This window comes from Littorina saxatilis, linkage group LG8, assembly GCF_037325665.1.
Source record: "Littorina saxatilis isolate snail1 linkage group LG8, US_GU_Lsax_2.0, whole genome shotgun sequence".
NCBI classification, from domain to species: Eukaryota; Metazoa; Mollusca; class Gastropoda; order Littorinimorpha; family Littorinidae; genus Littorina; species Littorina saxatilis.
In genome coordinates this window covers 52,789,512-52,799,499 of record NC_090252.1, presented here as the reverse complement: position 1 = coordinate 52,799,499, position 9,988 = coordinate 52,789,512, and the positions used below count along the sequence as shown (strand labels likewise).

At 41.0% G+C, this 9,988-nt stretch overlaps 2 long non-coding RNA genes across 2 annotated transcripts; one reads left to right on the top strand and one right to left on the bottom strand.

Moving 5' to 3' along the window:
- Window positions 1–277: 277 nt before the first annotated feature.
- LOC138972371 (uncharacterized) lies at window positions 278–2,751 on the top strand. The gene is made up of 3 exons (XR_011457581.1): window positions 278–691; window positions 1,290–1,344; window positions 2,306–2,751. It is a non-coding gene; the product is annotated as an uncharacterized lncRNA (long non-coding RNA).
- A 3,195-nt stretch (window positions 2,752–5,946) lies between these two features.
- Window positions 5,947–8,078, bottom strand: LOC138973820 (uncharacterized). The gene is made up of 3 exons (XR_011458170.1): window positions 7,699–8,078; window positions 7,187–7,335; window positions 5,947–6,135 (listed from the first exon to the last, which is right to left on the bottom strand). It is a non-coding gene; the product is annotated as an uncharacterized lncRNA (long non-coding RNA).
- Window positions 8,079–9,988: the final 1,910 nt, after the last annotated feature.

Below are 9,988 nucleotides of genomic sequence, written 5' to 3'. Positions count from 1 at the left end.
CCTTTTAAGAATTATTGTATCCAAACAAATCTAACATACAACAGCAAGCAGTCAGGGTGTTGATAGTTGTTATGCGACCAAGTGGAGAGATGGTCTCTCCCCGTGTAGAAGCCTGGCCAGACCCGACACCGTGAGGCGCACTGTGTTCACGAAGTGGAGTGAGCCTTTAAGACGTATTACAGTAAAAGGTAGACCGGCACGGTTGGCCTAGTGGTAAGGCGTCCGCCCCGTGATCGGGAGGTCGTGGGTTCGAACCCCGGCCGGGTCGCGAAATTTTTTTCACACGTCAGTTGCGGGCTTTCAATCCCGAAGGCTGGTTCCGAGTAACTACGAACGTAATCGGAAGTTCCGATGTTTACCAAGTCAAAGAGCCGAGTCGAACACTATCCTTGCGTCATCCAGGGAGATACTGTACAGATCTCTGCGTCATCTTTGACTTTGCAAGCAGCTTCGGAGATTTCAAAACAACGTTTTTGCCCCAAAAAAGATTGTGGGCTCTTTTTTTTTCCTCCTCAAGTTATTTTGGACGTTGAGCGTGGTTTGTCAGACCTATAGCGTTTCGGTTTTTAGTCAAGTTACAAAATGGCAGTCCAAGGCAAGGAGCGAAGGTGATCAATTCGGAAAGAATCTCCAATGATGTTTGCTAATGCGAGAGAATTGGGACGGGCGAACCATTGCATATTAACCAGAGGTAAGTTTCCATGTTTCGTTTTATACTTAGAGTGGGTCTTTGCGAGTATGTGTTGCAACATGTGTCACTCCGCTCACTGTCGCTCAACTCACTGACAGTCACTGAGTGTCAGTCTCTGACAACAACATTGGATGCATGTACCTGTACGTGTATGTATGTATCCTTGCCTTACGTCAGGTACGAAGATAGTTGCCCTGTACAGGGATTTCCTCATTAATGTGGAGAAGAAGAAGAGTACCACTGCCACGTTTTTGCAACCTCTTTTTGACCCAATTCGAGATGCATGAGTCATAATATTTAAAAAATCCTTTTTTTAAGAATGAATCCAACTTCCAAGACAGTGAATAAAAAATCAAAGCTAGTGCTGGTCAAATGTTTTAATGCTAGAATTAAAAATGGATAACCTTCTCGGAATATAAAAAATGTTGCAAGCAGGTTGGAGGCTAGTTCAAGAATCAAATCATGCTGACTTACCCAGGCTGGCTGGTTACAGTGCGTTTCTTTGAAAGGCAATCAATGGTTCTACTGCTCTGCTAGTACTCACCATTTTGAAAGTGATGTTCCCATGATTGGTACTTCATCTATTATTTTATTGCAGGTCTCCTCTCAGCTGAAAAAGCCAACCGATTGCTGCATGGCCAGCGACGAATCAGGTAAAAGGTTTTATTATGTACAACTGTCAGTGTCAGTGTTATGACATACAGTGTGTTTTTTCCTTCCCCTCTCTCTCATTCTCAAGTTCTGGTCAGAATAACTCATGTGGAGGTGTGCGTGTGTGACTGTGAGCAAGACTGTGAGAGAGTGGTGTTTTTTTTTTATAATTCAGGTTCAGGGATAATAATAAAATAATGAACACCTACTGACTTAGACTCCAAACCGCAAGCTCTTAGCCTTATTTCACCAGTATGGTGATCACTTCCTCCCGTATTGGAACCATTACTAATATACTAGAAGCGCATGACTTTCAGTGTGTATGTTTGATTAAAAAAAAATGCATTGGCCATTGCAGTAAACACTGTCACTGTCAGGATATAATTATCTCAATGAAACTGTGTGTCAAGTTCTATTAATATTTTCCTTTTTTGAGTATGTATATTATGCATGTGTGTAGAGCACAGAGAGCGTAAAACTTTAAAAGGAAAATAATAATAGAACTTGACACACATGATTCCTGTGATAATGTAGGACAGACTTGGCATTAATATCTCTCTAGAATAATATGTCGTTTTACATTCAGTGAAATTTTGACTGAATTAGTGAACTGAATGTATTCAAATATGGTGACAGACATGTATACAATGTAGACAAGTTAAAGTTGTATGTGTGTACATCACTACATGTTCTGTATCTTACAAGTTACATTGAAAACAACCTTGAGTCTTTGGGGTTCCAACAAAAATCAGACGCAGTAGGGGGGGGGGGGGGAAGTCGTGGGATTTTATTTGAACTTGTCTACCAGGGAAAAAGAATGTTTAAGCTCTTGGCATTTATGTGGGTTTAGTGTGTGTATGTGTGTCAGTTACAAACAGTACACAACTTATTCCTTTATACTCATACTTAGACTTGTTCTTGTCGTTGTGTTTAAGATCCGTTCCTTTCTCATTCATTTGTCAGTAGTGACTGAAGATGACGAAGACCTGGCCAGTGAATGTGGATGAAAAGCAGTGCTATCCAAGTCCAGCTATGATCGATGGGGAAACTACAGCATCAGCCGCAGAGGATCACCGGACAAAAAGAACTGTTTCCCAGTATTGTAAATGTCCTCTCAGTATTGGTTGTATTGAGCATTACAACTTGTTGCTATTGTACATTTTTGTCAATGTTTTAAAGGCCCGCTACGCCTCACAGGGCCGGACTAGGCTAAGGGGGGGGGGGGGGGGTTGCCAGTGGTGGTCCAGGGGGATGTTCCCCTTGGCGGGGTCAAGGGGCAGAGCCCCTATATTGTGGGGGTCAGGGGGCGAAGCCCCCTGAAGCTGATGGGTAGGTCATATTCTGAGATAGGAAAATGGTCGCTCCTTGCATGAAACGGCATAAAATAAACAATCATAAAAAATGTTTTAAATAAGTGTGGTACATGTTTAGGCTAGGGGGGGGGGGGGGGTGGGTTGCGCAACTCCCATAACACCCCTCCCCCCCCCCCCCCCCCGGTAGTCCGGCCCTGCCTCATTTAAAAAGTTGTCCTATCGTTATGATCTGAGCGCTGTCATTGTCCCATAAGAACTCCATTCCTTTGGGCGGTGCAATATATTATTCTATATTTTTCTCTCAAGATACATTTTCAAAAAGAGACCGAGCGCTGAACTGAAGTTGTGCAGTGCGGATCTTGCGTTTTTGGGAATTCCAAACCGTTTGTGATATGAGCTGTTTGGGTACACCTGTCTGCAGCACATTCAAGTTAGGAGTACGGGAGACAACTCCAACTGACCATAAGTCTTGCGTCTGCTTTTGTTTTCAGTTCAAGACATTTTGACGAAGCGCATTGAATTATGCCACCGAAATAAAACTAAGGCCTGTTCACTTACAAAAAGTGCTGGGTCAAAGTTCAGTAAATCTTACATTTTCTTAAAGGTACTGAACTTGTCAAATCCAGGTGCACAGAGCCCCTGGGGCTTTTAGTCATACCTCAGGCAGCTATTCGTTAGAAGAACTACCAAGTTTCATTGACTTGCACCCAAAGAGTCAAGAACTGCAATTTTTTTTACGAATTAATTTCGTACTCAGACCCGGAAAGCGCAAAAATAAAAGAAACTTGACCTATTTTTGGATCTAAATTTAGATCAGGTAGATCACCACATCATGCACAAAAAGACACTCACTAGCAAACTATGTCAGACGTCATCATGAGTTTGTGTAAAACAAAATGGATGTCGGAATCACTCAGTTGAATCGAACTCCGACCAAACACCACATAATAACTAGGTTAATTTATGCACTCGCGTGAACAAGAAACTGTCGAGCTTCACAGATGTCGTCGTTGGGTAGTTTTGGGTTTGTTTTACTACCATAGGAGGATTTTTGAACTGTAAATGCACTCAGCTGCAACAAAAACGCAAAACGAAGGCTGTGAGCTGCACTGTGCCTTTAAGGAAATGTGCGGCAGTAAAATTGAATTCGGAAAATACATGGAATAACCTGGTTTTCTGCATAAAAATAAATAAAACAATTGTGAATACTTCTTCTGCGTTCGTGGGCTGAAACTCACATGTACACTCGTGTTTTTGCACGAGTGGATTTTTACGTGTATGATCCTTTTTACCCCGCCATTTAGGCAGCCCCGTCGCGATATAACCTTCGTGGTTGAAAACGACGTTAAACACCAAATAAAGAAAGAAAGAAAGAATTTAGGCAGCCATACGCCGCTTTCGGAGAATTGTGAATACTGATCGACGTAGAGTGCCGTTGGAAACAGTCGTTACATTGGATTTCTAGGAAACTGTTTAACAGCGACATCATACATCAGAAATTCCTAATATTTGGCACAAAGATACACATGTATCAATCTACAATCATATAGAACGATTTTTGACAACAGACTACAGTTGAATTTTGATATCTTTTGTCATGAGGATGAACGAATTTCTTACTGCATAGTCATTACAATAATTAATTTAAATTCAACTGTAGTTTTTAACAAAAAACACGTTCTTTATGATTGTAGATATAATACATGTGTATCCTTAAATATTATGAATTTCTGATGTATGATGTTGCTGTAAAACTGTTTTCTAGAAATCCCATATGGCGTTGTTAATGCTAGATTCCATAGCAACAGCAGTCTATATCCATCCACAGTGTTTTCATTCATTTTAATAAGTCACTTCAAGAATTAACCAGAAAACCAAGTTATTCCTTGACTATTCTTCAAGTTTAAAGGCACAATGCAGCTCACAGACTTAGTTTTGCGTTTTTGTTGCAGCTGAGTGCATTTACAGTTCAAAAATCCTCCTATGGCAGTAAAACAAACCCAAAACTACCCAACGACGACATCTGTGAAGCTTGACAGTTTCTTGTTCACGCGAGTGCATAAATTAACCTAGTTATTACGTGGTGTTTGGTCTGAGTTCGATTCAAATGAGCGATTCTGGCATCCATTTTGTTTTACACAAACTCATGATGATGTCTGACATAGTTTGCAGTGACGTGTCTTTTTGTGCATGATGTGGTGATCTACCTGATCTAAATTTAGATCCAAAAATAGGTCAAGACCAGCCAGGACAGAGTCCAAAATTAATTCGTAAAAAAATCGCAGTTCTTGACTCTTTGGGTGCAAAAGTCAATGAAACTTGGTAGTTCTTCTAACGGATAGCTGCCTGAGCTATGACTAAAAGCCCCAGGGGATCCATGCACCTGGATTTGACAAGTTCAGTACCTTTAAGTTTGGTAATTTTACTGCCGCACATTGCCTTAAATCATAAACAAAGGGTTCCAGTAACATACCATTCTTCTTTATTGATTATGAACTTTGGAAGGTTAGATTTTGGAATCAGTTTATTTTAAACATTTCCTTGATGAGTTGTAATAAGATCAACCGTCTGCTTGGACATATACTAAAGATCCACTACCTGGCTGCTGTCTGCGGAAAATCGATTAATTCATAGACAAATATGCCTTACAGGGAAGCAGCTAGCCAGTTGACTGTAGTGTACGTGTGTTTGTGTAGAGGTGTTCTTATTGCATGTTCAAGCCAGGACAGATGGTGACCTGAAACATTTACACATTATGTATGCAGGACTGCTACTTTAAGCTTAGGTGCAAGTGTGATGATATAATTATTTGTTTGACTGATTATGGGCATTAAAATAAAACTGCAAAAAGAATACTTACACTTGAGATCTGATTTTGTGCGTGTCTGTATGTGTGTGCGCATGAGGGTGTGTGTGGGCCATTTGACATACTTGCAGAAGAAACCAACAGAGGTAACTGATAAACTGCATTTATTAACACAAAGAGGTAAACAAAGTGAGTTCACAAAAGTAAGAAAAGGCAGTCTCACATGTGTGATAGTCTAGGAATACCAATGCATTCACAATATTTAGTACTCGCATGAATGGCCCAAGAAAACTATAGGCTGAGAATGCAAGTTCTAATTTGGCACATTTGTACATGTAGCTGCATCCACTAGACATATATCCATCTTACAATAAAAAAAAACTAGTGATTAGGACATGGGCCTGAAAATCTCAAGGTCCTAGGTTCGAATCTCTGCAGAGGCATTTACTTTTCCCCCTTAGTTAAAATAAAAATGCTCAATCGAGAGAGAGCAACCGTAAAGTTACCAGCGTAAAAGTAAAGTGTTGAATGCAGCTGTAAAGGTCATGCCAGCAGTGTGGGTCAGTTCTGGTAGCTCTGTCAGCACAGAATGGACTGAATCTGATCATCATCCTCAGCAAAGCCAGGCACCACTCTGCAAGCTGCCTGCACATCATATCTCGGCACCTCACTTCCTGGAAAATAAAGAAAATGTATTACTGAGCACATTCAGACTTTGCTGTGCGCTGATGGGGATATGTTTTTGGTATTGAGAAGAGGGTGTGTGGTGGGGGTGCCGGAAGGTAGGTAGGTAGGAAGAAATACATGTACTTGTTCTTCACACAATCAGTGGGATGGAGAATGGTGTGGGTGATACTGACAGTGAGTGAGTGACAACTATTAACTAAACTGTAAACATCGTTCTGTAATATTACAGGTGCCATCATTCCTTCCTGTGAAAACCATTTATTTATATACTTTCATCATTAAAATTAAAAAGAATCTGTCATCATTAAAATTAAAAAGACTTCCCCACAAGAACCTTTCTAACGACATGATATCTTGTTATGCTGCTGATGTGAGCGGTTTTTCTGGAATGTGATGGAAATTTACTATTTTTTTAATTGACAGCATGAGCCCTCATCCCACACACATTCCCTATTTAGCGTTAACACCTTACAGTTTTGTTGAGAAATGTGATGTGAAGTCATTCAGAAAATTCTAACACTGCGCAGGGGCAGTCAGGGTGTTGATACGTTTTACTATATTATATAACTCTTATTCCATGTAAAAAATAAAAAAAAACTGGCCAGATCTGTGATTGTGAGCCAAGGAAAGGACTGACTGTATTTAAAATAATTCCAGTAATGAGTAAATCTTTCATTCTAGCTATTTCATGTTTTACTTTCTTGCATCACAATAGTTCAAATCAATGTTCATACAAACAGCATAATGCACTTTATGAGTATAGGGTTGCAACAAACTTTAAGATGGGAAGGAGAGAGAAAATAAAGATATTTGTACCATTATGTATACAAAGTACATCATACCAATTAGTGAATTACCATGCACAGTATTACTATGCATCTTCAAATGTATGAATAATTTCATCTACAAAGTACTTGTAATAATGTAAATGTAATACAATTTACAAAGAACAAAAGACTGCTGAATGATCTACATCAGTACATGCATGTTTATAGCTTCAGACTACCATCACAAATACCTTATAAATGTGTAACTTACTCTTCAGGGGTAGTCTGTAATGTAAAGCACCATGCCAAGTCATCCTGATACCTCTCCAGTACATGTATCCATGTTTAAAGGTAAACTGTTGGAACTGAAAGACAGGAGCTGTATGAATGATGAACATCACCTCTGGTTTCTCGGGAGACCTGAAAAAAACCATAACAATATTAACATAACTATTAACATGTCTTGAAAATGAAATGGCACTATCAGAGCCAAATCACTCACTAATTCAGTAATTGTTTTGTTTATTCTTTTACAACCATAGTTCATACACTGATACAGCAACATTTGATTCTGTGCATATAGATTAAAGATCAAGCATTTTGTAAACTTGAGTAAAAAAAAATAAGAACACAACAAGCACACACTCTGCCACGGTGACTCACAGTCACACCCAGTTACTCAGTAACACACATGACATACACAACAGATGAATCTTGCTCAGTTCTACAAAGGCCACGTTTGCAATGGTCATGTCTTGGATTTTAAAAACAATTATAACTTACCTGCTGGTTGATCCAAACCGATGATTGACAATCAGTGAGAGGAAAATGTCCGAGGCTGAGGATACTGCCTGTGGTGGGAGGGCGTTCCATTCGCCAATGGTGCGAGGAAAGAAAGACTGCTGTCTGTATGATGTTCTGCAGGCTGGGAGTTTATGAGCCTCAGCATGGATTGAGCGAGTGCTGAGTGCATTCTTTTCGCTCTATCCTTTTAATTCACACATTGACCCTGCAGCAGTGACGATCATTTCTAGATTGCAATCGGCAAAGTTCGTAGCTCGGATTGCACTCATTCCAGCGCTACCGTGTACTGGGTCAGCGAGACACGAACGACAACTCAAATCGATAAGCATCCGAACACATCGGAACTTCCGTTTACGTTCGTAGCTACTCGGAAATAGCTTTCGGGATTGAAAGCCCACAACTGACGTGTGAAAAAAAATTTCGCGGCCGGGTCATAATAAAGACTTTAAAATTGGCAATCTAGTGGCTGCTCCGCCTGGCGTCTGGCATTATGGGGTTAGTGCTAGGACTGGTTGGTCCGGTGTCAGAATAATGTGACTGGGTGAGACATGAAGCCTGTGCTGCGACTTCTGTCTTGTGTGTGGCGCACGTTATATGTCAAAGCAGCACCGCCCTGATATGGCCCTTCATGGTCGGCTGGGCGTTAAGCAAACAAACAAACAAACACAGTAAAAGGTAGACAGTTCCTCAAAACTATAGATCCTTTTAAGTGGTACTTCACATCTTGGTTACAATGAACATCTTTCAAAAGGTGACAATCTTGTCCATTGGAACGTCCTTGACTTACCCCACGTGAAAAGCCTGAACAGAATCTGGTGATTCTTTAGGATGTACATGTCTTTCAATGTCTGTCAGGCTGTGAGAACAAGACGTACGGTGCACGCTGCCAGGAATCATGCGGGCATTGTGCCGATGACCAGACCTGCAACACTAGCACTGGACATTGTCCGGCCTGCCTGGACGACTGGCTGCCTCCATTGTGCCAGGAAGGTACACAGATATAGGATATACATGCACAACATAATTATGTTTCTTTGTGGAGCTACTCCAATTTATGGTTTCTTTTTACCACTTAAACACAAAACTATAATGTACACGTAAGCTTTTAATGTGAAGAAAACTGTAGGTTGCTGTGATTGATGTTCGACAAAAGAATTTAAATTTTTTTTAATTTTAAATTTCATTTTTTACATCAAATATGATTGTCAAGTCAAACAGTTAATTGTGCACGAAAAACTGGCATATAATGGCATGCGTGGTTTAGATCAGCAGACTAAACGCTTACCTATGATCGTATAATTATCCTACAATGTTCGATTTGAAAATGGCAAAATGCTGTCAACAATCTGGCACGGTTTCAAAGACAGAGCTGCAATCAGGCCTAGCTGGTTCTATCATTTCACGTTTATACACGAGCATTGTACTTAATGTTCTAGTCTTGTCACGGCCTATTTATCATGTGCATGCCTTCATGATTGTTCCTTTCAGAGGCCCCAGCAGAGGAACCCCTCTCCCCTGCAGTGAAGATCGCTATTGGTGTGGGTGTTGGTGCTCCCGCTTCCGCCGTGTTCTTCGCCTCGCTATTCCAGGTGTGCCAGTTTCTTAGCAACATGGGATATATGCCTTGCATTTCTTTCGGCAACAAGAAAGAGGATACGAAAACGGAGGAGGGAGGCACGGATGAGGGGGAAAAGACGGAGGAAGAAGACGAGACGTCAGACGATGCTGAGCTTTCCATATGTTCTCGCTGTCTCACGTGTATGTTCTGCGGAGGCTGCGTGGGTAGCTGTCTGTGCTGTGTTACACGCGGTAAGATGAAAAGTCAAGGCGATGTGAAATTAAGCGAATTTCCGAGTGACCAGGGACCGGTGAACAATGACACGAAGGAACCAATTACCTTTGAGCGCCAGGAACGTGTGGCATCCATTTCAGAACAGGCTGACACATATGGCTATGCAGATTCAAATCTGGAAAAGAATCACGAAGCACACAATAAAACCCGCAGAAAAAGTATCTTGGAAAGGTTCTTTTTAATCCCAAAACAGGCTGAGAACAAAAAGAAGTTCATAGATAACTATTTCACCACAGCAGAATGGCTAGCGGACCCATACAAAGATCCAAAGCGACACAATCCGACAAGCTGGCACAGATTCTACACCAGTAGTGTTGAAATGGAGAAGGAACCGCCCAGAAGCAGCGCATTCACATTCAATTCGGACGAGTTGGTGGGAAGTGAAACTGAAGGAAACGCGCAGAAGCGAAGAAGCAG